The sequence below is a fragment of the Dermacentor albipictus genome, chromosome 7 (genome assembly GCF_038994185.2).
Source record: "Dermacentor albipictus isolate Rhodes 1998 colony chromosome 7, USDA_Dalb.pri_finalv2, whole genome shotgun sequence".
Classification (NCBI taxonomy): Eukaryota; Metazoa; Arthropoda; class Arachnida; order Ixodida; family Ixodidae; genus Dermacentor; species Dermacentor albipictus.
This window is the reverse complement of record NC_091827.1, coordinates 37,651,684-37,678,700: the sequence shown is the minus strand read 5'-3', so window position 1 is coordinate 37,678,700 and position 27,017 is coordinate 37,651,684. Positions and strand designations below refer to the sequence as shown.

The 27,017-nt window shown below is 43.7% G+C and overlaps 1 protein-coding gene and 1 long non-coding RNA gene across 9 annotated transcripts in view; both read right to left on the bottom strand.

Moving 5' to 3' along the window:
- LOC135905678 (kinesin-like protein KIF26B) overlaps positions 1-27,017 on the bottom strand; it is a 760,359-nt gene that overhangs the window by 544,083 nt on the left and 189,259 nt on the right. The gene's annotated exons all lie outside the window — the stretch shown is intronic.
- LOC135905677 (uncharacterized) lies at positions 19,595-24,745 on the bottom strand. The gene is made up of 3 exons (XR_011507134.1): positions 24,643-24,745; positions 23,104-23,145; positions 19,595-19,973 (listed from the first exon to the last, which is right to left on the bottom strand). It is a non-coding gene; the product is annotated as an uncharacterized lncRNA (long non-coding RNA).

Here is a 27,017-nt window from a genome sequence, read left to right as displayed (position 1 = left end):
TCATAAGAACGCGGCATCAGTGATTGTATCCATATACTGCATGTCATGAAACAGCAGAGAACGCTCATTCTCGAGGCCATGAAATGCATCCAGAATGAAGCGCATCCTCGGTGAACCATTTCCGGAACGCTAATATTCAGAACATTTCATAATCTACGCACTACGAACGTCATTCTCTCCCGTGGCACGACCGATGTTGTGTGTGACAAGAAGACAGATAAAGGCGCTACAATCAATCAACCTCGGGAAACCTGGCTAAGCTCTAACAGCAAATGAGTCACACTAACTACTGCAGCTCCGTATTTTCCATCCATCATCGCCGTACGGTTTCCAGAAACCTTCCTTCTGTCTAGTTGCAGACTGCTCTTCTGCGAGCGCGTGCAGAAATCGTTCAGTGACGATGGCAACCGTTTTGCGATTGAAGCGAACAAGGGAGTCCTTGTCTCGGAATCGTAGTGACACGACACAAAAACAAAAAAAAAAAGAAAGGAAAGAAAGAAACGAGGAGTTCGAAAACCGTGTTAGAAAAGCGCCACACAACCAAACTATCGCGTCTGCCGGGCGCCTCGCGAAGCAACTCATAGAAGAAGGTCGAGACCCTATCTCGTTTCAACGCGGCAGCGGCCTGGCGAGACTCGCTGCCCGTCCCTTCGCGGTCCAGGCAGAGGGGCCGCCGCCAGGGCCTTGCGAATGTCACCCGATGTTTGGAGAAGGCCGCGGTGTAGACTTACGGGTATCGCCGGTCCCATAAAGATGTCATTGTTACTGCTCGCCCACTTAGCCGCCGTGGCGACGAACGTGCCCCTCCTCCGCCTCCGGAGCCCAAGGAGATGGGAGACTCCGTCTCCTCGAGGGCTTACTATGTCACCGAGTTCGGAGTACCCTCGGTGTGACACTTTTATTTTCGTTCTTGGTCTCCGCGTTTCACTTGATTCACCCCACTTTCGTCTTTTCTTGCTCTTTTTTACCTCTTCCTCACGAATTTCGTTTCCTTGTGTGCGCGTGGTTGACGTCGTAGGGAGTCAAGCGGTTTCGCGAAGCTCTCCGACAAGCAAGAGACCTGGTACACGTACCAGCGACGCGGAAGACCCGCGCCAGCACGATCAGAGTCAACGACACACAATGCTAGGATGCCATTTCTTGAGGAGACGCCGACATAAGGCTAATCAAGATCAGGACTTTTAATTGGTTTGCGCGCAGTCTAAGCACAATCCAGCTAGACTTCAGTGCCTTCCCACACACTTGTCCTTCTATCTGCGTTCGTTTTCGGTTCACGGTCAACATGCGGCTGTACTGTAGCACCAATATTCGCGCAGTTTTGTGCGTACCGAGTGCCATGGCGTCCCAGAATACTTGAAACGCTCAACGCATTTGTGCGGCCATTTTCATGAATAACAATAATAAATTATAATACCGTTTTTCTTCATTAGGCATGATTATCCCGATCATTAGCTTGTCATAGCAGATATTTAACGGCTCCATAAAAACAAATTACAGAGCTATCTTATGGAGGCGTTAGAGATCCGCCATCATGGACGGTTAGCACTGGTTAATCACTTCCATAAATAGTCCTACACACTAATTTTGTTCAGACAGGCTAGTTACAGAGGCTTTGATGACTATTTGATGGTCAGACGGGGCAGCTTCTTAACAATGTTTTAAAAAAAAGATATCGCATACTACCTTATGCAGGTGCTGCACATCAGCCTTCAGAGGGTCGTTGATTCTGGCTGTTCACCCACAGTACCTTAAGACACAGCATTGTAACTTAATATCATGCACGTAGATTATCGTACACGTTCATTGGCCATTTCACGGATGCTTTAACTTGACGTCGTTCCGCACGAAACTGCGATAATGTTCCCATTGCACTCCAAGATGGCGGCGACCGCAACTCCAAAATGAAATCGTTTCCCATTCTCTTTCTCTGTAAAGCATTGGGCTTCACCTCCTTGCGTTTCGAATATTCGTTTAGCATCCATCATACGACATGTCGTCACTTTTGGTTTTAATAAAACGATTATCGACTGTTAGGTCGCGCGAATAACCTGGTTTTCGAACACGAGTCGATTAGCCCGAGTGGTATTCGACACGCCAGTTTTATATTAGAGATTTTTTTTTCAATATTCGCTCGCGCACTAATACTATGGCGTGTGAATGGTTGTTGAATTACTCCTTCTGGGCGAAAAAAAAATACAGAAATGCATTATAAGGCCACCTCAAACGCGTATTGTTAATCCGTTTCTCACGAGAACAGTGGGCCGACCTTGAGAGGCGCAGGATTCTGAGAGAATATGCGGATCGAGCATGTGTTTATTATTTTTTACGATATTTTGCAGTTTAGCTACTCGGTCGAGAATGCTTCTTCCCTAGGCTGCCTGCAGGTTTCTTACGTCGACGTAGACATAATTTTCTCCAGCGAACCTCAATATTCTCTAATTGAAATAGCGTATTGTATACCTGTTAATGTTTTTGAAAACAAGCGTTCCGATTCGATTCGACAGTTGGCGCTAAAAATTTTCGTCGTCCTGGGATTAAAAAAGTTCATCATTCGGGCCGCCCGAAGGTAACAAACTTTCTTTCGATTCATACATTGCCTTCGGTGGAATATTTTCGATCTTCTATCAATTATTCGTGTGTGCGTTGGTGCGTCTGTGCGAGCGATTGAGGTTCACGGGTGTCTGGGTGTCCTACACAGCGCTGTTGTTCTGAGAGTTACTGCGTGTTCGTGTGTTTCTGTGTTCGTGTGACCTCTACGAATAGTTGTTCCGTATAACATCGTCTCTCTAATATCCTTTATCTTCTGTATAGGCCGTTGTGCGTAAGTGTGTGCGAGCACGCCTACGTGTATGCAAGTGTGCATAATTGTGGGGGCGTGTAGGTGCAGCCGAACGCCGAAGTCTTGTCAGTCAGCGGCAACCTCCTTGACAAGCTAGAACCATGGAGAAATACGTCATCTTGGGAAGGCGGCCAAACTTTGGCTGCGTCGTTTCTCGGGCTTTGGCGATTGGTGCGCAGATCAATGAACTGGACCGCACTGTCTGTTTGGAAGTGCGCCTCGCTTTCAGTTGATCTCTAGAGCCTCACAGTACATAAAAAAAAAGAAACTTCAATATCAGTTTCTGGCGCCATGCCATCGTAGGCATTGTCGCAAAATCCTTTCCACCATCCATTTACCGCATAATTCAGTTTCCCGCGAACGAAAGACAACACGACGAAGGAAAAAAGGACGAAATTAGCGCAGCCAAACTTCCGCAGAGGAAACAACATCAGCAGCAACAACAAGACCACAAATCGACGTCCTGTCGGCTCGTTGCGCGTCCTGTCGTCTTTCATGTCCCTGTCAATACAGCGCTATGACTTCAATTGAAATCGAATGATGTCTTAACACGTAGCTGTTGCTGCGCCTTTTCCCTCACGTGTAGTACTAACACGGTCGCCATATAGCGTAAAGGGCCGTCCCAGCCTGCTGGCTTTCTTGTATATAAGGTATCTCCATATTCGCACAGAACAATCTTGCTGCAGTGACCGTAATAGATAGCACGTAATATTTTTTTTAGAAATTCTCAATGACAGTTAATCGAAAATGTCTCGTAAATTAATTAGCCAGGTGACGTTGAGTTTACTCGCGTCTATTGTGGACCGAACAAAGTTGTTTCACTCACTCACTCAAGTAACCCATTTGCTCCTTGATTGTCGGTCCCAAGCGTTACGCCACTTGCCCTGTGCCTGCTGCTGGTAGCTCCTATACAACAACAATTCAGTGCCGCACATTTCCTTCTTGCGTCTTTCGGGCTTCGTTTACTTTATTTATAATTATGTAATTTCCCACTGTAGTATACAATTTGGTTAAACAACCCACTCGTGAGTTCTAAAAGCGTCAGAAAACCCCGAACCACCAAACAGCACTGCTTACAGCTGCACGCACACTGCTTGCAGTAATTCGAAAGCGCACCGCGTACTGCGAGTGACCAGAGACCACTCGAAAGCAAAGCACGCGGTTCTTTTTGAGTAATCGCCGTAGTAAGGAGGCACCGCGATTCCGCGTCTCACCTCCGCAAGGACGGCTTCTTCAATGCCGTTCCGGGCAAGCGCAATCCACGGGCGGCACACACATAATTCCTCTCGCGCGCACGCCGGTCACGTTCACGGGCACCGCGACGGAAAGGACGAAGCACTCCGAGCCCACGACCGACGTCGACGTCGTCGCGCAGTCTTCGAAACACACCGTCGGACTCCAGCCCCGGTTCCCGACGGCCGCCGGCCTTCTCATCGAACCCACGGCAGAGGAGAAAGTGCGCTCGTGGGTATCAGCGAAAAACCGTTGCACGGGCTGGGCGCTAAGACAGTGCGTGGTGGGGGAGTTTCTCAGCTTCTTTGGTACAGGGAACAAGAACACAAGAAATCAAGAAAAGAATAAACGAAATAACGTGCAAGGGGGAGGGGAGGGGGAGGAGAGTCCGGAGGGTGCCCAAGAAGCAGGGGTATGGGGCGGGGGGGGGTCGTGAGGGGACGAAGGGGGGACGTGGTGGCCCCTCATGCGTGGCAAGAGTGCATGATGAAAGTGGGGGAGGGCACGGGAACCAGCCTTGGTGATGGGAGAGGGGGAAGAATCCCTGAAGTGCGGGCCCGCGCGTAACATGTATCCACGCAAACACCAGACAGCGGGGAAAGGGCGAGCTTAGCCAGCCCTCTCTCCCCCCACCACCCCCGCCCAACCCCCAACGTCTCCCTCCAGCTGCGCTTCCGTACTCCGGACACGCCATATGTAGAGTTGAGAGAGAGAGAAGAAATGGGAAAGGAGAAGAAAATAGAGAAGGGGCAGTGTCTTATACCGAAGGGCCTGCAAAAGTCTACGCGCTGGAGCACTTTGTTGTTATTACTAACTGTCGGGCCGACTCCATACGGGACGCAGGGGGCGTAGAAACGGCAGCACGCCGAATATGTAAACAGACACGGGCAGAAAAAGAGAAACGAAACATAAGAAAACAAGAGGAAGAAAAGGATATGAAGAACGACGAAGAAAAAGGCAAAAGGCGTCAGAACAAGGCCGCATTTGTCACTCCGGTCCGATACAAAAGGGGCGATACCCGTTGCGGCGTCGGAAGTTGAAGCGCGCGGCCGAGGAAATTTCACTTTCAAATCGACGCGCACTGGATATACCTTGGCAGGATGTTTTATAGAAGCCAGGCGTGGTGGCGTGGCACGTTCGAGTAGCGGCTGTCAGCGCTGATACGACGTGTACACAGTTGCATCGGGCGTCTCAGTCGATGTAGTATAGGTCTCGGCACTGGAACGTCCGTCCGGCTGCCTCTGTGATGTCAGGGACCGAAAGGTCACCTTGCAGCGGACGGGTGTTTTCAGCCGTTGGTTACGGCGGGAAAGCTAGGAGACTTCGGGAATTCATAAGACTGCAGGTTTAGATCATCTCTGCGTTTAAGACAAATTAAGAGTGTCGACATCTAATGAGGAGGGAAGATAACCGGTGGTGATTAAGGTTTACGGGCTGGATTCCAACGGATGGGAAACGCAGCAGGGGGCGGCAAAAAGTTAGGTGGGTGGATGAGATTAAGAAATTCGTAGAGCCAGCACAGCCGCAATTAGTACATGACCAGGGTAGTTGGAAAAGTATAGAAGAGGCATTTGCCCTGCAGTGGGCGTAGTCAGGTTGTTGTTGTTGTTGTTGTTGTTGTTGTTGTTGTTGTTGATGATGATGATGATGATGATGATGATGATGATGAGTGTCGCTAACACAGAAACGTTTCGACCGCGCCTTGACGTGCTGACATGTTGAACCGAGGATCTTCACTCTTTTTTTTTAACCCCATCTGGCATAGGTTCTAACCTGCAGTACAATACAGTCAAAACTAATCTGCGAGGGCTATCAACACGATTCGTATTGCCAAGATAGCCGCTGAGTATACCTTTAAATACAAGATATCTCTTCAACGATATTGCTTTATAAGAAATCTGGTGCAGTTATTATGATTTTCTTAACTACTCTATTCATCTCCAACTAAGCTTGCCCCGACCCATACTCACGAATGAATGAATGAATGAATTTCTTTGTTTCCCATAAAACGAATTCTATGGTAGGGTTCTGCGTGAAAAGTTGCGCGCAGGCAACTTGAGCAGCCGAAAATCGTTGTGCAAATGCAGCCTTCTAAAAACTAAATCTGTACAAAACATGTGGGACTGTGCCAGGTTCCCGACGGCAGCTACCTCGAGGACTTACCCGCCAGAACTTCAAAGTGCACTGCAGTCTGCAGACAAGGACTCACAACTATGGGCCGTCCAGCAGGCCCGGGGTGCGCTCCAAAAGCACAAGCCTCATGACCCACTACAAACGGGCCCAACTGGGCTAGTGCAGAGTAGGGTATAACCCCGGGTCGACGCTTGGCCAGCGTCACGACTCGTTAAATCGTCGTTTGCCGGCACTTTATTAAACTTATTCCTATCCTATCCTATCCTATCCTATCCTATCCTATTATTTGTTCTCACGTATTACATGAGGCATTATTTTTTGCTGGACTATTGTGGTACAAATAGGTGAAGGAAACAAACCACTAAAACCAACGTACAATGAGGGCACAGCTTTTCCGTCTCTTCTCCAACATTGGTGATCCGCTTGCACTGTCCACGTTTCATATAGTCGTGCAAAGCTGAAGTCTGTTTTCATAAAACTGTTTTGACGTAGGGATAAGTAAAAGAAAATCAAACTTGAATTTTTTGTGGCGCGGCAACCAAAGCGACTGGGGTACGCCAACAGAATGTTTATTAAAGTTATAATGAAAAAAGTTCTTGGCGGGGACGTAAAGTGAAGGACTGACTATCCCGCTGAACTATGCTACAGTTCGCGTAGGCTTTGTTGTACCCAAATACGTGATTGCGTTTTCAGGCAGAATTAGAGGCACTTCTCCGAGTAAAAGTGTTGGATGGAGGAGTAATTGGTACCTATAATACATGTAAAAAGTGTTTCCTTTTCATAGTCCTAGGAGTTGACCAAAACGCGTAGAACTGTAAGTGAATAATTAAAGTCGGCGTTATACATAAGCTGTTGCTCATTCGGAAAGAGGAACTTGGGGGTCAGTCTTATGCGTCGAATTCCTTGTCCACACAGTATTGCTTCGCAGAAGAGCTCCTCCGAAGACAATTTTTTCATTGTCTTAAGGGGAAGGGCAGAGTGGAGTTCCACTATTCAGACCCTATGGCAGAATTTACGAAGTCTTCGTCCAACGTACGAAGACTTCGTCCAACGTTAATCCTGTGTTCCTGATAGCGTAATGAAAGCTCTGTAATCTGCAGGTCTTTCGCATTCAAAGCTAACCTTAAATGCCTGGTGTAACTATCCGACTAAGTATCCAGCAAAATTTTATTTCTAAATCTTGGTTCTGTAATCTATAACATTCGCAAAGCACACTTCGCAGTATGACATGATTGTAATTTTCCACGGGTACGTATTGATTCCTGGAGTAAGAAGGAATAGCAGTATTGTACACGCTGTTTTGGAGAGGCACTGCCGTTGTGATATAGCCTCCAAGCTTCAACGTGCCTTACTGACTCCCAAAGATGCCAATTCGAAAGCCGGATGGCCCCGAATTGCGATGCATACGAGACCCCTGTGGGGCCTCTCTTCCTGATGATAGTAACAGAAATCATTCTACCAGGTAGGTTTGAAAGCATTTCCTGTCCCATGATTCCTGTGAAAATTATAATGTTTTACAAGAAATATCTGAAACAGAAAAATGGAAAAGCCAGAACTAATCTGACAAGTCAAAGTACCAGCAGCCCCAATTGCATACTGTGAGGACATTGTGAAGCAGATCATCGAATCTCTCTAAAATTCAGAACGTCCATATGTTCCTGCGTGCGAAGTCTAAGCGTGCTCGTTGCATCTTTGGAGTTATCCTCTTAAGGCGTGTTGAATGTATTGGATCCAGTATGAAAGTGATCTCTGAATAATTTGTGCTTAATCATCAGATACTCATGACTGGACCTTATAAGTTTGAGACTTGGCAAGCTCTACGCAGCATACTTAGCAAATGGCAGACGGCTCTCACATAAAATAGACAAACTGATGTCATCAATAGTTCGACAGATCACCGTATGGTCAGGTAAATGTATCATTAGTACAACACGCCACTGACTTACGCCAAGAAAGCAAGCAAAACTTGAAGTTCCGAAATATCTGTGGATCCCTTGTTCATAATAGGTCGGTCACCACAAGATTCGTTCATGTCGTTTATGTATGCTTGCGCACTCACCCCAGGTTCTGGAAAACACGTTCTCCAAGTTGTCTTGCCCCTTGACAGCGCCTATTCTCAAACCCTGAGGCAATTGAGTGCTGAATCATGCATGCATAATTATCGTGGCGATCGGCTCATGGCGAACACGGGATCTGTACGGATGCCGAAGCTTCAAGTTTTTGGCGCTGGTAAGTGGCCTGTGCTATAAATGTTTTTCTTTAAAAAAGAAGTCTTTTAGGATTTACGTTACCTTACCTTTAATTCTCGGTTTGCGGTTCTGTTGAAGAGATTATACTAGAAAAATTCCAGCAAACGTGAGAGTAGAAAAAATCAAGAGGCAGATATAGACAAAGAGACGGGAAGGTGGCTGGTCACCTTACTGCCTCTTTGTCTATGCCTGCCTCTTGATTTTTTCTACTCTCAAGTCTGCTAGCATTTTCCTAGTATAACCGTGTAACAACTAGCCCAACAAGCCACTCCCATGAACCCGTTGAAGAGAGCCTAAATTTCTTTGTTCAGAAAACGAAAGTAGGAGCAGGAAAGGTTAAGGACACTTGACCCTGCTTCCGTAAGTAGCTCAACTTTCTTGACGACGCCGTTACCACGCTGTTACCACGATGTTACCACGATGTTACCACGCTGTTACCGCCACAAGCTACAAAGGTTCGAGGCCCGCATCCGGTGCTGGTCGCGTGCCGCGCTCTCAGTTCGCGTCCCCACTTCGCTGAGGAGACGGAGAGGATCTTCATCGGGGCGGCCAGGCACTTCCTGCGTCCTTCCGCCGACGCCGGCTTTACATAAAGAGCGCCCTCTCGCATGTGGAGCTGTGCGTCGCCAGCCAAGCGTTCGAGCCAGAGGGCCGACCAGACAAACCGGAGATGGCGCACGTGCTATAGAGGACACAAGACGCCGCCCTCTTGCGTCGTCGGAAAATTGAGCCGTCGCCTCGCGCGACAAGCCCTGCCCGGCTATTCCTGCCGCGGGGTTCCGGGCCGGCGAGGGCTGCCAGCTCTTGGCTCTCAGCATTGGGCAGCTTTCGTCAAGAGTGGCTACTACTTCTTGAATATCTGCAGGCTACGGAAATTTCGCTTCCTCTACTGTTTGACTAGGTCGTGCGGGAAGTAAAAACAAACACAGAAAAGCATAGGCTAAAAGCGAAGAAAAGGGGCAACCGAAGGTCCCCATATCGTTTTGTGAGCTACAATTACATAAAGCGAATGGATAGCAATATGTGGTTAAGCATAGGAGGAGTTAAGTGTGGTCAACGCCAAAGGTGTCGACAGTGGCAGCTTCCTCGTTGTAATGAAGGTGAAATGTAAGAAAACGCTGCTGCAGCAAATTCCGAGTGCACGTTAAATGACGCTGGATTGTCGAAACTGGCTCTGAGCTACTACGTCTCGCGTACCTTCTGTGGTACATCGAATGTGCAGTTAAACCAATCATGGCGTGGCATTGACCAGGAACCAACTGCGGTGTGCAGAGGCAACACTTCCTATTGAACTTCATGAAACCAGGAGGCAGGGCGTCGTAAGTCATTGTTTGATCTCCGCATTACAAGTGAATGGAGAGAGTAAAAAAAAAAGAACAAAAGCAGGGCCGGCTATCCAATTTCCTTTGTGAATAACGAGTAAGTTGCCTGTGAAAAAAATGGGAACGAACCTTGAGTAATCGACATGACAATGTCGCTAATTCAAACACTAGTAGAGTTTCACAGGAAGATGAATACTTGAAGTGATCAACAGCAGCTGAGCAGAACCAAAGCTTTGACAAAGGGGCATGTTGCTCCTATGGTTGCTCTGACAAAGACAAGCCTGACGAACCAATCAAGGAGCAAATAAAACAAAACAAAGAACAAAGGAGAGGATACCATGGTCACCCATCGTGTCCGCAGTCTTGTGTTCTTTGTGTTTGCTTTGACCGCCCTACAATGGCTTCACCAAGTACACACCAACTTGAACAGCAAAGAGTTTTCGAAAGCCAGGTCAAAACTTTGCAGCCGGCTGAGGCACCCGTTTCTCTCGTTCCACCAATGTTGATCACTCAGCGTCACAAAGCTTGCCACATGCCAAGTTGGGGCTGGACTCCTGTTAACGTTTACATCATGGTGCTTGGCGCTCCCTCTAGTAGCTCGATTGTGCCTCTACCTTTACCTTTCTTGGCCGTGCTTAAAAATACTACCTACAATTGACTTTTGCGGGAATAATTGCCCTGTTATAAGCTGAAATAAAACGCGCGCTGCAGATTTCTTCAAGTACGGCTGTGCCACTCGCATTAAAGAGTAGTTCGTCAAAGTGCTGTATCATGTATTCGTTTATTTCAGCCATTCAGTCAATAAAATAAAAAAAACTATTTACTATAGCAAGTAGGTAGTTCAATTAAAGCTTGACATTAAAGAATGATAGTAGGAAGTGTTTACCAGGTACCATCACATTCCAGTGATTACTCATAAAGAGCCAATGAGAAGCACGGCTGTTATGAAATTCCCCTTATTACCGCAGCCCATGATCCCTCCGCCTCACGCGCCTCTTCCTCCCCATATCTCTACCTCTAAGACTAAAAAGAAGTCAATTCTGGTGTTTACCCTTACAAAAAAAATTGTTGAAAGGTTATTGAAATATCATTGGTCAACGTCAACAAATGACCTTGAAAGATCATAGGCAAATTGTTGAAACATCATTGAGGAAATTGTTGACAAGTGTTGATAATTGGCCCGCGACATTTTGTCGAAACATCATTGTGGCCTCTCAATTTGAAAGATTGTTGGCATATCGTTGAAACTATGGTGAATTTCACTCTTGAAAGCCCATTGAAGCAGTGTTGAAGATGTGTTGTTTGTCAATGTTGAAAGCCCATTGAGGTATTGTTGAAATGTGTTGTTTGTCAATGTTGAAAGCCCATTGAAGCATTGTTGAAGCTCAAAATTGAAAGCCCATTGAGGTATTGTTGAAATGTGTTGTTTGTCAATGTTGACAGCCCATTGAAGCATTGTTGCAAATGTGTTGAGCCTCAAAATTGAAAGCCCATTGAGGTATTGTTGAAATGTGTTGTTTGTCAATGTTGACAGCCCATTGAAGCATTGTTGCAGATGTGTTGAGCCTCAAAATTGAAAGCCCATGGAGGTATTGTTGAAATGTGTAGTTCGTCAATATTGAAAGCCCATGGAAGCATTGTTGCAGATCTGTTGAACATCAACACAAATTACGTTGAAAGCCCTTTATGCCCCACTGGGTATTTAGCAGTTTAAACCTGCACTTACCTTAAAATACTGCTGAGCTATGTTGCATATAATTACCTTTGATGTCACGGTGGTACGTCTGCTGTGAGAGGATAAGGATAAAAATTAAATACAGGCATTTTGTACCGCAGACCTCTGTCACCCTGGGCTCAAAAGCATGCTCCTAGATTGCCTGTAATAAACCATATTGTAAAACTGCTAGCAGTACTGTTATGCCACTTTTTTCAATTGTCAGAGTGAATGGTCCTCCGAAAAATCAAGAGTGCTGAACTGATGCAGACAAAAACCATTTTTCTAGGTGAACTGTTTATTTGTAAACATCTGTGTAAATGTACAACCATTTGTAGTTTGAGATCAGAAACTTCTTAAAAACTATTGCACAGTACAAACTTCCTGCAGCTTGACACCATAACAGAATTGAATACTGAAGATGTAGTCAGTGTGGCTCTCAAGTAAAACACATTTCCCAAAAGAAATAAATTTTAAAAAATAAATGCCTAAATAAATAAATGTACAAGCAGACTGACATGACTGTAAATAAGAACACTCAAAAAAGGTACTTGCTTTCTCCATTAGGTAGCCAGTGGTACTATAACCATGGCACAATTTGCTTGTGCCCACAGCACTCAACTGAGACCTGATATGCAGGGTGGTTATCTTTAAGTTTCATGGAACTTATTGAAGACTGACTGTTGCAGCTAACAATTCTAGATACAGAGTGCCAAACATTACTTGCATGAGAAACAAGACACCATAATCAGCTGATTAACAAAAACTCAGTTCCTAATAAAGTTTTTACGAATTGTAGCCGGTAATTTTACAAGGTGTATGCACTTAGAATGAATTTCCAGAATGACACTAGTAACGAGACACATGCCATCAAACTGGCTGTAGAAATGCACTGCTATGCATCGAAGCACAAAAGTAACCGTAATGCCCATGTATTTCTCTCACATTTATGGAAAAATATTGAAACTGGTGTCATCCTGGAAATTAATTTCAAGTGAATGTCTTGCAAACTCACTGGCTACAATTTGCAAACTGAAATATGTGCTGTGATGCTATAAGTGAATTAATAAATTTATGACAATCAGTTTAATGTTTCCATTTCTTGTGCTAGTAATGTCCACCTCTGAATAATCCAGCTCAAGAACAAGAATTATGCTACCTGGCAGACAACTTAAATATCTGTAAAACTGAAAAAGGATCACTATACAATCCTTATTTGTTGGTTGAATGGTGTGTGCCAATTTCAGTAAACCTTACATACTTTTGAAACATGGCAATCACAATAAGTGATGCCTATGGGAGCAGTTTATTATGCCGCATTGCTGTTGCATGATCCAGTTGTGTTTTCTGCCATGATAACGTTCCTGCGCAGGTAATTCCATATCAAGCGACTTATTCATATTAACTGCTTCAGATTTTCATATGAAACAAAGACAGCTATTAGTGATGTGCTGGAATACAGCAAAGTTACTCCTTGTGCGAGTTCCATTTCAATTTTATTCGCTGCCACAAAAAATAACGAAAGAATTCAGAAGATATGGTTTTATGCAAACATGAAAGGCACATCATTGCCATTACTGGAGATGTTTCGTTGCATATTAAATTTAAGCCGACTTATACCTATTAATTTTACTCATGTATTTTAGATAGCAATAAACCATTTTTACAAAGTTATGTAAAATGCCGTTCTTACTGAACTCTGGAAATGGCACAGATGCACTTGCAGGTATGCAATTCCATGCCGAATCGACAAGCATTTTTTTGACACCGCACATATATCTGAAACATTGCCATATGTTTACTAGAGTTCAAAGCTCGTTACCCACTTTTATTTATTTTTGCCAGATATTTTGTAGCATTTTAGGTGACAGTTTAGTTTTCCTGTTCAGCTGAGCTAGAGGCATCAAATGTCCTCTAGCTTTTCATGCTTTTCAAATGCTTCAAATACTTTTTTTTCAAATGCACATTGTATTGACCGAGGCCTTCAAATGGTGTGCGTGGAAATACGGTGAAGTGATGCAACTGCCAAAATAGCCAATTTTTCAAATATTTGAATACTTCAATTGCTTTTGGCACCGGCAAAAATGAGTCAAATTGCAATCCGTTAGTTTTTTTTCGTAAGGAAAAATTCACAGGACAGAAATTAAATACAGAATGGTAGCCCAGGTGACATAGTATAGCAGAAAAATATATGAAGCTCTGAAGGTTCAGCTGATCGCCTGTAAAAAAAAAACTAATCTTTTGCAAGAAGCTTCATGTTCAAGGAAAAAACAGCCTTCGTAGTTGGCGAAAAAATGTGATACATTATTGGATGGCTCTACATGTCTGCTATGCATGTGTGAAGTTAAAAAAGGCATTTTTAAATGCGAGAAATTCTTTTTTGAAATTTTGTCAGCACTGACTTTTCTCTGATGTGCGCACAGCTTGCTGGCCGGGAATGCAGACGACAAAGCTGGCTTTGTATGCACAGATGACAGAGAAGCGGTGTTAGTGTCTGCATTTTATTGCTAAGGGACACATGCTCTAACGCAACGAGGCTTGTGTTTGGTGTGGGCCAGGTAAACCATACAGCCATTGCACATAAAATATCAATACGAGGTCTGTTAGAAGAGTATCCGACCTTTGGCTGAAGAAAAAAACTGGCATAACTGAAGTGTTGGAAACCTAATCACCCTCAAAGTAGTCTCCTTGGGAATCCAGCCACTTCTCCCAGCGGTGCTGCCATTGTTAGAAGCACTCCGAGAAGGCCTCTTTCCGAATGGACTTTAGCTCAGCTGTCATTGCAGCCATAATGTCTTCTCTTGTCTGAAATCACGCTTGTTTCAATGGCCCCTTGATTTTGGGAAACAGCCAGAAGTTGCAGGCCGCCATATCAGGAGAGCAAGGAGCCTGTCGAACTACAGGAGTCTGGTTTTTCGCCAAAAAAGTCTGAATCAAGTGCGAGAAAAACATTGTCGTATGGATGTGCCAATTTCCTGTTGACAACTTCGGTATCTTGCTCCATACAGCATCACATAGGCCATGGAGGACATCCCTGTAGTAGTCTTTAGTGATTGTTTGACCCTGTGGTGTGTATCCGTGGTGTACCACACTGCGGAAGTCAAAGACAGCAGTCAGCAACACTTTGACGTTGCTGCACACTTAGCGGTCTTTGGTTGGCGACGTGGAATGCTTCCACTGTAATGACTGGGATTTGGTTTCCAGGTCGTAAACATACACCCAAGACTTGTCACAAGTGATTATGGTGTTCATGAAGTTGGGGTCACTGTTTGTGGAATCCAGCATGTCTGTGAGACTTCAACACGATGTTGCTTTTGCTCCACCATGAGCAGCTTGTGAACGAATTTTGGCGCAACTCTCTTCATGGCCAAATCTTCGGTGATAATGGAATGTGGATAAAATGTGCTGATGCCCACCTCTTCCGCAATTTCTTGGATAGTTACACGACAGTCCCGCATCACCACGGGGTTCACTTCGGCAATGACCTGCTGGTCATTTCGGCATGTTGATGGCCGACTGGAGCGTGGCTCGCTTTCCACCGATGTGTGGCCGTCTTTAAACTGGTTGTACCACTCCTTAATCTGTGTGCTGCTCATAGCACAGTCACCAAAAGCACTCTGAATCTTCCAGATGGTTTCCACTTGGCTGTCGCCCAGTTTCTGTCAAAATTTGATGCAGTAGCACTGCTCCAGTCGCTCTGCCATTTTCCTTGCAATAAAAAACCGACGAGAGCACTGTACTACCTCATTCAAACGCTGCGTCGTAGCAATTCACGCTATTGGCGGGGGGGAAAAAATTCATGCATGCGCACAAAGGTCCAAGGGCGGCTGATGAAAATGCGCTTCTTTCATATTCATCAGGTGTTCGCAAAAGAAGGTCGAATACTTTTCTAACAGACCTCGTACATAATAAATATGTGAGGGAATCCTGCAGTGCTAAAAGATATGTTTCATGCAGTTTAGAAAAAGAAATATCAGCTATTATGTAGACAGTAAATCTATAAAGAGCACTGATATTGTTCATACAAAGCATCCTAAAGGGCATGTCGCATTGCAATGCAACATAGAGGGAGCAGGACACTTTGTGCCCTGCTCCCTGAAGCCCAATGATGATGCAAGTAGAAAACACCTTCATAATTAAGACTGAAAACCTACACGAGTATGAACAAATTCTTGTGGTGTTGTTTGCTACCACTGTTTCAAAGTGGAACATGCTCATCTATAAAAGTCATATGTGCCATGTTCAGTCTGATGTGGTCAGACACCATTCGCAACCACTTTTTGCATTCATGTTAAAAAAATACGAGCTGAGACTGCAGCAGCAGCGCTTGACGTCACCTGCCTTCGTAATGATAAAAAAGGCAAGTCAGTTTGTTGAGTAGTTCTTGTGGCTACTATATTAACAACCTTTCCTTGCTAGATGACATGCCTTCATATATTTATGCTATATTTCTGCTGTATGTGCGATCCACAAAGGAACATTATAAAAAATACCTTATCGCACTTAAAGAATAATCACTTTTTGTTACTTGTCACATGCATAGCAGACATGTACGGCTGTGTAATGATGGGTGACATACTTTTGTGCCAACCACCAAAGCTAATTTTTTACCTTCAACACGAAGCTTGCAAAAAATTTCAACGTTACAGTTTTTTTAGCTGATCAACTGAACCTCCAAGGCTTGAAATATTTTGCTGCTATCCCAAGTCAACCAGTCTGATTTTATATTCATTTTGTGCCTTCTGTATTTCCCTACGTTAGAAGAAAATTCAAACTTTGCAAATTTTGGCAGTCACACCACTTCAGTCTCTTGACATGAACACCACCTGAATATCTGGATCATACAATTTCCCTTTCAGAAGAAACGTGTATCTGGCTTCTAGCTTAGCTGGGCAAGAACAATAAATTTTTGCCAAAATTCAAAAAAATTTTTGTGAAGGAAAATAAATGGGGAGCAAGAGTTCGGAGCTTCAACTATATCTGTGATGGCCAAAAAAACGCTGGTTGGTTGCCTTGGAATTACTTCAGAGTATGTATGAAAGCAAATTTTCTCAAAAATTTTCTCGTACCTACTCAAAATCAAGCAAACTTGAAATGGTTTGCCATAATGGAACAGTTCTTGAGAAAATTGTTGGGTGGTTTGGCATGAAATGACTTAAGCTACTTAAAAAATATATTAATAAGGAAACACTATCCTTACTGGAACCATATCAAAAACTAACATAAAAATGTAATGAACTATAACAAAGCACAGCACTTGTATTCTGGATTGAGCAATCCAATGTGGGCTTCTCAGGAGACTAGCATAATTAACATAAATAAAATTAACATAAAAATTTCAAGGCATAGGAAGGCACAACATTTGTATGCTCATTTGAGAAATCCAAATTGGGCCCTTCAGGAGACTAACAAAAACATAAAAATGTCGAGAGTTACAAAAGCACAACACTTGTGTTTTGGTTTGAGCTGTCCAACTTGGGCTCTTCAGAGATGGAAGGGCAGGGGCAGTTGCTTCAGGGGCAGGGTCCCATGAGAGAAGCGAGGCCAGAGTTGTTTACATAGGGCATGCTGGTACCAGGAAATTTGCGACACGTGAAGCCTGCAAAAACAAGCCAGAACAAGTTTTAAAAAGCAACTTCCACATGCAAAAGAATGGCATGCAATATGCCCTTGTTACAATGAAATTGATTTATGTATTTGTGTTGCTTTATTCCAATTTTCCATGGGTACAGCTTTACAGCATGACCATTTAAACTTATTTAGTGTGGCAGAGGACTCCACTAAGTGTCAAATGCAGGAAAGGGCAAAGAGGAACAAAACACTGTAGCAATATAACTTTATGAATATCTTCAATGTCAAAGATGTGAACTTTGCTTGCTGAGAAACAAAATGGTGAAAAAAATTCATGTCGTTCATAAATAAACCTGAACTGACAACTAAAATTATTTCTTGTAAGTTTCATAATTAAAATGTGCAGCACTTCACTGTGCTTTTACATGCTCCAAATACAATAGTGTCATGTCACTAGAATTGAGTGTAGCTTCATTTGATGTTAGGTTTCCCGAGTTCACATGCAATCGGAACTTACTTCTCGCCTTACAATGACTTAGGACTTTCTACATTAAAGAAGACACTGCTTACAGCGAAGTATGTTTTCTGCCTCAACGACTGAATTACTGTTATAATGAGGATTCCGTGTAGTTGTGCGCCAAACTGCTTAGCATGACACATGCAGAATGTGATAGATACAAAGAAATGCTGTCTTTTAAGAGCCATATGCCATAGGACTGACTTCTTTAACCCTTTTAGGGTTCACTGCCATACATCTGTCGCTGTGATGGAACATTCTGAAAAAATTTGCCTTTTCAGAACAAAGTGTTGCCTAGCCTCCCACTGGAGGTGCTGCAACGTTCTGAGACTTCTAGAAAATATTCTTATAGTGCTATCACTCCTTGGGTTTCTCCCAAACTGATTTTTCACTTAGCTCCTTGGTGTCTGTCATTGCACTAATTTGGGAGTGCTGCCACAAGTTTTCGTAAGTTTCATTACAGAAAAAATTATGCTGCTTTATCCTGCATAAAAAATAAAACATGTAAAACTGCAAATACTGAAATGGTATTGCCACTTTATTGTTATTTTAAAAAATTATTTACCAGTTTATTTTCTCGGAAAGTCGCCCTGAAGAACTTAAATCTGCAATAACAATATTAAGGATGCGCGAAAAGTGATTTTTGAGACTGAACCGAATAATGCCAGAAGCAAATAAAATATTGGATAGCTTCTGAATAATGAACAGCTGATATCACAATTAATGTAAAATGAGGTTCACATACTAGTATTCTTAAAGTTAGCAAGTTTCTGTCATTGTTATGTTATGAAGAGCTGTTTATTAAAAGCACAAATGGACCTGCAAAAAGTTTCTTCACATGCACAGGACTTTTCAGTAAGCATGAATGATTGCTGTACAGCCTCTAAAGTACAGCTACTTTAGTAACGTAGCCTGGTCTGCTATTCTTACAAGTTCTTACGTTTTACGTCTATACTATGTTATTGGAGGTGAAAATTTACCGTACTTTGGCTCAAATCTCATCTTTTATTGGTGTTTCAAAATATTAGAATACTCACATTTACAAATAGTGACCATTCAAAGACTAAATTGAATAGGACACTATTCAAGTCGAAAGTTTTGAGTATGTGCACACCACAAAAGATATACAACTCCTAAATTAGAGGCATATTTCTCCCCAAAATGTGATCGTCAACGGGCTAAACAAGAGCGACAGAAAAGCCCATTCATCTTTTTGATAAATTTAAGCCCATAATCTACTTGGCAATGGTTCATAACCATGTTAACAGGTAGGTGAAGTAAGGAAGCAGGAAACAATTTTAACAATTTCAGAATGGGAGTAGTGGACATGTCCGATGGTCTGTAAGAAGCTTTATACATTAGGCCCCAAGAGCCTATTCTCCATTTATTGAAGTATATGGGGAAAAGCCACAAATATTTTTTTCATATCTTAGAATACAAAGTGATAAAGTGCATGTTAATAAATACGAGTCATAGGTTAGGTGCTTAGAATAAGTAAGCATCCACTAAACATAGTACTGTTGACTGTGAAGCTGGCAACTCTGTCCCTGTTGTTTCTTTGATTGAAACTACCAAAAGAAAATTGCCACAACACTCAGGTTCCCTCCGCTGAAAGGTTGCTGTCTCGGATCACATGGGCCTGCTTCAAGATAGGAGCAACTTTGATTTGATGTGGTCTGTTAAAATTGGTGAAACTACTGTTTCACATCTCAGAACATGGAGAGCTGTTTTGTTTTGATTTCTGCAATTTGGTGAACGTGCTCCTGCTCGAGCTGAGCAGTAACCACACTTGAGCATAGCTTCTCCGCAATTCGTGTATTAACACTTTCAGGCTACTTAACCATGTCCTCCATGCCAACAGATTTGGAGCATGCTTCACAGACAACTATTCCTTGCAATGACAGCCAAGTAGCACTGCTAATGCACAAATGCAGCTCATTTTATTTGGTGGAGATGCTAAAAACTTTCGGCAGTGAAGGCAACTTTTAAATTTTAGAAGCATTTGAGTATGGCGGCATTAGGCACTTAAGATCATATGAACAGTCATTCCAAATGGTAGGCTATTGTATCACACAACTGCACACACAGGCTACATGAAAGTCGTTTGTTATGCCAATGGCAAGTTCATAAATTTAGAAAAGAAATGTGAATGTAAAAATGCAACCGGAAAGGATATATGGTACTTGCCTATAACAGCACTGACCCTGATGGGGTCAAGAGCCTCTGTTGCCCCTTGGTGTTAGTATTTCCAAAGCCCAAATGGCCCATGAGCTCCTCCTCTGTGAACACATGGTGAAGCAAGGCCCTTGCAAACTTTCCTGGTTCACCATGGCAGGCCATGGTAAGCTGGGCCAGGATAACCTTCTCAATGTGTACTCTTACAGCATATGTGAACCTGCATGTTTAAGTAAATGTTAGCAAAACAGTTTTAAGCCTTTCAAGTACATTCACACAACAGCCCTACTGCAAATAAATTACAAAAGTACCTGTTGCAAATCTAGAATGCTAAACTTGACTTCTTACAAGCTTCTGATGCTGTCTGGATGCCCCATGTTTCAGAAAAACAATCCAGCACAAACAAGAAAAATAAACCAAAGTATCCAAACATCTAGTACTTGAAAAAGGGGAGCACCAGCGAAACACAAATGACACGCACACAAGGAAACGGCATTAGACATGGACGGACATTGGGACGGACCAGCGTTCGTCCCTGTCTAACGCCTTTTCCATGTGTGCGCGTCCTTTGTTTTGCTGGTACCCCCCCTTTTCAAGTTTATCATGCACCCACTGGCCCAAGAGCTTGCGCTAATGCACATCTAGTACTATTTATTGTGATTACCATTCTTGGGATACTTCATATTTTCAGGTGTTTGTCTCGATTGTCCCATCCATTTGTGTGAATATGTAGCCATGGTCTAATGGGGGGATTGGGCTGCTATGTTGAGGGAAGAGTTCAATATCAACCGTTGGAACAGCTTGGGTGACTGGGTATGCGACCCTGGGCATATGCCACTTTTCAATGAATCTCTTTCACGCTATCTTGAGCAGATGCTGCTGCTTGTGTTGGCAAGCAGCATTAGGAGCTCGAAGTGGGACATGATTGTCGATCATTACTAAGATTACCACTACACATCACGTTCGCTTGCTGTGCTCCAGAAGTAATGCGAGATTCCACTCCACTGTATGAAATGTACATAAGCCGCAAGGACAGTAAATTAAATTAATTAAATTAAACCTCAATTAAATTAATCTACTCGCAAAGCACAGGCTGCACAAGATCACGGAGTGAACTCAGAAGTTTGTGGACAGTCAGTTGATGTCGATGTCAGGGGCCTCTAGGGAGACTCTGTCATTTCCTCGATGTGCATCATCATGCCGTCACACATTGTATTACAATTCTGTCTCGTTGTACCACTAATAGTCATCACGCATCACAGAATTCAAAATATAAATAGACACTTATATCTACTGTTTATTTAATCTTTACGGAAAATACTTTGAGCATGAGTTTTTGCAGAGATCATGAATTCTACCGCTTAAAGGAGCACTAAAGTAAAATTAAATTAATTAAATTTTGGCGTTTTAAGTGCCAAAACGACAATCTGATGTTTAAGCTTGTTTCACATGCAAGCGATTCAGCGAATGGAGCGAACAGCGACGCGGCGCTGCAAAGCTTATCGCAAAGTTTCGTTTCATATGCATTGCCGCCGCGCATTTTCCGCTGCTGCGAATAGCAATGTTGCTGGCATAAAACACAGGACTTTCAGCCAGTTTCGGTAGTTTGCGACTACCAACATAAACATTGCTTTGTCCCTGCCTCTCAAATATTTATTTTATAAATACATATCCTACGCTTAGCAATTTAACAATTCGTTGAAAAGCTCTCTTGGCATGTTGCCTGTACCACGCGTACCAAGTAAATAAACATCATCCTATGCGCAGGCTTTCCAGCACTATTCCTCCGCTGGTCACGTGTCGAGGTGGGCCGTTCGGAAGCAGTGCTGCCGCTCTGCCGCAGCGATGAAATTCCAACTTGCCCGAACCTTGCCGCTCCCACCGCCGCTTGAAACTGATTTCTGCGGCGCGGCGGCAGGATTTGCAAGCATTTTCGCTTGCATGTGAAACAGGCTTTAGGCACGCCATAGTGGGGAACTCTGGATTAATTTTTACCAAATCAGGCTGCAAGGTACATGGGCAGTTTTGTATTTCACCTCCATCAAAATGCGGCTGTTTGATCATGTGACCTCGTGCTTAGCGGCGCTGTGCCAACACCCCTAAGCAACTATGGCAAGAAAGCACTAAAGAGAAAAATTATTTTAGATGTATTTGTAAATGACCTTCCTACAATTCAAGAGATTCACTTGTACCATGACAAGAGGCTGAGTAAATTGTAAAAGCAGCAAGAGGAAAGATTGGTGGCAGTGCTGCCTTGAAGTTACCACACCCGCTTGCTGTGACGTCATGGATTTTGATGATGTCTGTTCAGGTGCAGCAATTTTTTTTACAAATGAAGATGTTCTTCACTGTATTCCAAAAACTTAAAATAAGAACCGTCAGGAACTTTTACTGAAACAATACAACCCAAGTTTGTAAAAATACTTGAAATCCACGATGTGACAACGAGATGTCAGCACGAAGATTTTGGGGCGATACTCAGAAAATTGAACGTTGAGCTTTATTTTCTCTAATAATCAAGCAATTACCAAGAAATTTACAGAAGTAGATATTGAAAACGATGCTTTATTTTAAATTCATTTAAGGTGTAATTAGTGTCCCCTTAATACAAAACAAGGAATGCACTTAGCTGCGTAATAGGTTAACATGCATCACTGGTTCTCATTAAGGTAGGATTATCAGTATAGCAATGGACATGCACTGGCTGCTCCAGAGGGGAGCCCTGCCACTTCCCCTCAACCTCCCAATTTCCAATTTTTTTTTTATGAGCAGTGATGCAATTTCTGTATCCTAACGAGGCATAATGCCAAGGAGATTCATGCCATGCTGGCTACAGTATGTGGTGACCGGCACTTCACACCGTCCAGCTCGGCATCAATCTTTTTGGAATTTGGCCCTTGAAATGCAGAAAGCTTTGATCACTGCTCGTTCTTCTGCCAACTTTCTCAAAGGGTGCTGCTGCTCTGGTTTGATACCTCTAGCAGTGCACTGCTGCATGACATAGGTAAACTAGGAAGATGTGCACTCACGTAGACCACTAATGTCCACACTGTTTCTGAACACCCCTCTCATATCAGGCATATACCCTGAAGAAGGCACATTCTATCTTTAATATGTTCACAAGTGACACTGAAATTCACTCCCAGTCCCGGTGCAGTTGCAGTCTTTCAGCTGAGTGCTTAAAGGCACCATGTCTCCTAATGAAGGCACTCTGCACCAATTGATCACTGGAGCAAATGCCTTGCAGTTGCATCAACAATGTTGTTTTTTCTGCTTCCTGCAATACATTTTCACGGCATCAGTGTGTTTGATCATGGTGATGTTACAGAATGGATGGCCAAAGAATTCACCTTTAGCATTCCAGCTTGGGTGTCTCTCAGCTCATTTTGAACCTGAAAAAAAAGATGTCAGTATTAAAATGTGAAGCCACAATGCAGCATAATCAACAATCAAAAGAGCTACATGGACCATTAGGCTGACATAAATAGATGGATACAAATGACTAGTCATTGAATACACTAAAGTGTGGCCGCTCTTGCCAATGGCAGTGTGAGCTTGTCAAATAATTTATTTCACATTCCTCTATTGTTTTAAAAATTATTTCCATGCATCTACTGAACTGTTATGGCCACATATTAAAGGATGCTCCTTCGTTTAAAACCACAGTGTAGCATTCTTTTACTCCCCGTCTACCTGATGCTACTGAAGTTTTGCTTACTCTCAAAGAAAGAATTTCACAGAACTGCTCTTTCGACAATGCATTATTCCAAGCTTGTGGCAAAGCGTTGTCATTTAGTTCACAACTATGCGCTCCCCTTTCAATCTGTTCACTATTTAGTGCTCGGATTCAAAGCAAAAATAGCTTTTCGACATAACTAGCTACTTCTATGGTCACAAGAAACAATGCTAATTATTGATGTTTATGTTGCCGATAACGTATACATGCCGCCTCGAAACCCAGTGGGACGACAAGGCAGATATGCCAGGCATCTCGTTCCTCTACTGATTTTAAAATTTTGTTAAATCAATCACTTACTGAAGTGCGAAAGGCTGCAATTTCACGAAATTACATTATTTTGAATGTTGTAGGACCTGGAGTGCCATGAAATCTGCCTTCCCGTGAATGCTAAGAGCGCCTACGCGAAGCCGTTTGGGGCGAAGCACTCGATGGCGTCGAACGAAGATGAAAAAAGAAAGCTGAATGCGCGCGAACTGGTGGAAAACAAAACACACGCGGTTGGCAAGGCGTATAACTCGATGATTTCGCAGCACTCTGTGGCATCCCCCTCTATTGTATCTCACGTATCGCATAGAATCACATGTACACCCTTCAAATTCTTTATTATTATTGCGCTACAGCCTCCTCTGTGTTTTCCGATCGCGCGAACATCGGCCGCACGGCGTGTCAGATAGCAGCCTAGTCACTCGTTCCTGAAGGGAATTCAGCGCAACAGAATACACTTTCGCCGATCCCACCGCCCCACGCCGCTACAAGCTCGCTTCCACGTCTTGTACTAGCGTGGCGCAAACGAAATATCTTCCGATTACAGTACAGATCGGATGGTTTCACGTCGCATTGTTTTGCGCTCATTAATAAGGCTAACTCAATCGGTGCTCGAATACCGTATCAGAAATCATGGCGTACAACATGCCCTGTTTTAGCTGGCACCACATAGCTGCCTTACGTCACCACAAGCGGAGAGTAAAGTTAAACCAGGACAAAGCTCCATGTTATATACCACGAATCTAGTGCTGTACAACCAATTCTGGCAACGGAAGGATAGTACTAGGAATGAAAACTAGAAAAGAGGCGCGCGGAAGACACGCACAAGCGCTGAAATCATTTCCGCGCTCCGTTCAACAAGGGGAATTCGAAACACTCAACTCACCCTTAATGTCGCTGAGTCGGAGGCGATCATGGCGCTCTTCGAGGCAACAAGCCCATAAAAAGCGAGCAGCACTCAGGAATATTCCAAAGATGTCACAGCGAAGCACACTAAGGACGCAGAAAACGCAGGAAGCTCTCAAGCAAACAGCGTGCCGCCGGCGAAATGTGCCAAGCATCAACAGCTCAAACGCGCAATTATACGTGTACACTCATACAAATACAGGCTTATATTATCATGAATTGTACCATTTGATAACAAATTTTGTAATTTCATGTTAATACTGAACAATTGTTGCGATTTGCAAGTGTATGAAAGTTTTTTGCTTCGCTTCTTTGATGAACTACTTTCTTTGGCGCAGTAACGCAGTGCACCGTCCGGAGCTAATGGCATGCGCGGGAAAAGGCGCGAAATTCAAACATCGCAAACGCCGTGCTAATGTTTGCGCGCACAGTTTTCGTCGTTTGTATTTAAAAAAAAAAGTAATGCGTGCCGCAACCATGCGAACTGAACTATTGACCACAAAAGTACAGAAACGTCGCTGTTTGTGCTTCTTATTTCGACGTCATGGCAAACTGCAGGCGGTCTGCCGTCCCATTCTTTAAACATTTGTGCGTGTGCTTCTGCGCTGTGCGAGTTGTCACCGAGAACGTATAGCAGCGCAGGTTGTGCTTGGTGGCCGAGCAGATTCCCAACACACTCGCCAGCACCCCGTCTAGGTCACAGAAAAGAATTTGGCCTCCATGTGAAATATGAGCACCATGTTGTACATATCCGCCAAGCTTTTCGTTTCGTTCTGTAGCGCGCTAACGGGTAACATCTAAGCGAAATTACTCTGTAGAAACGATGTTCACTCCTTTCTCCGCCGCACCCGCCGTGGTGGCATAGCGGCTGAGGTGTTGCGCTACTAACCCGAGTGCTTGGAATCTAATGCCGGCGGCGGCGGCTGCATTTCGATGGGGCTGAAATGCAAAAACGCCCGCGTACTGTGCGTTTAACCTGCACCAAATTTGGTGCAGGTTAAAGGACCCTAGATGGTCAAAATAAATATGGAGTTTCTTACTACGGTGCGGCTCATAATCAAAGCGTGGTTTTGGCCCGTCAAACCCCAGATTTGAATTTTGTTAACGTTCCCCGCCACCTTGACCATATTTAACATGGAGGCATGCAATGCCGTTTCCTAACACACAGCCAGGGCACTGGCCCCTTATAATGGACGCCGATAGAAATGCAGGATGCGTCCAATCATCGGTTGTTTATCACTGCTTGTAGCGCCGTTTGTCTTCTCAAACTATATATATATATATATATATATATATGCAGGGTGTTTCTGCTAACTTTAGGCCGAGTGTAAACATTATGCCCTCTATGACGACGCGACTAAATGCATGTTGCTCCCTTTGGTATGTAGCGTGTCGCGCTATTTCTATATATTGCTTAATTAGCTAATTAGTCAAGGGTAATTAACCAACTTCTGAAGCAAGGAAGTTGCGAAGAAATTCCAATTAGAAAGTTGCAGAGCAGTTGGCAACACGTCCGAATAAACAGTTTCTGTCTTTTTATCTGTTAAGTATTAGTGTTTTTCAGCTTACTGCGCATGCTCGCGAAATACAAAAAGCACCACGTGACATGCCCGCCTGCGAGTCGTGATTGCACTGCTCCTAAGCCTTCTGCGCACAAACGAAAACATACCATTTAACCGGTGTGAACACCCGTCTGCTTATCGCCATCATGAACCGCAGCGAGGGAAGCACGTCGCTGGCGTCAATACTACAGCCAACGCCTTCGTCACTGCCCTGTCGCCTTTTAAGCGGCAACACACCCTGCTCGATGGTATGCTCGTTTGGGAGCACTGCAAGCACGGCGCGCAAGCGGGTATGTCAGATGATATTTTTTGTATTTCTCGGGCATCCGCAGTAAGCTGAAAAACACTAACACTTAATAGATAGAAAGTTAGAAATTGCCTAATCGGACGTTTTGCAAAGTGCTCTAGAACTTTCTAATTGGAATTTTTCGCCTAACTTTGTTCATTCAGAATGGCTACATAATTTTCTTGACTACTTAACTACTTAGGAAAAATACAAGAATAGCTTGACACGTGCAAGAGTGAGCAACATGCATTTGGTCGCACCGTCTTATGGTGCATCGGCATATCTTTAAACTCTGCGTAAAGTTGGCTGAAACACGTGTATATACGTCTATGGTTCAAGTAACGTGAAACAACACCCTGTATATATGCAATGGTGATCAAGTGATCAGTAAAGCAACATATATGTGCAAAAGACGCACACATACATATGTGCGTGTTTTTCACATGTACTTCGAAACTCAATATTGCTCGTGACTCAGTGTTATTCAACAATAAGTTAACAGCATTT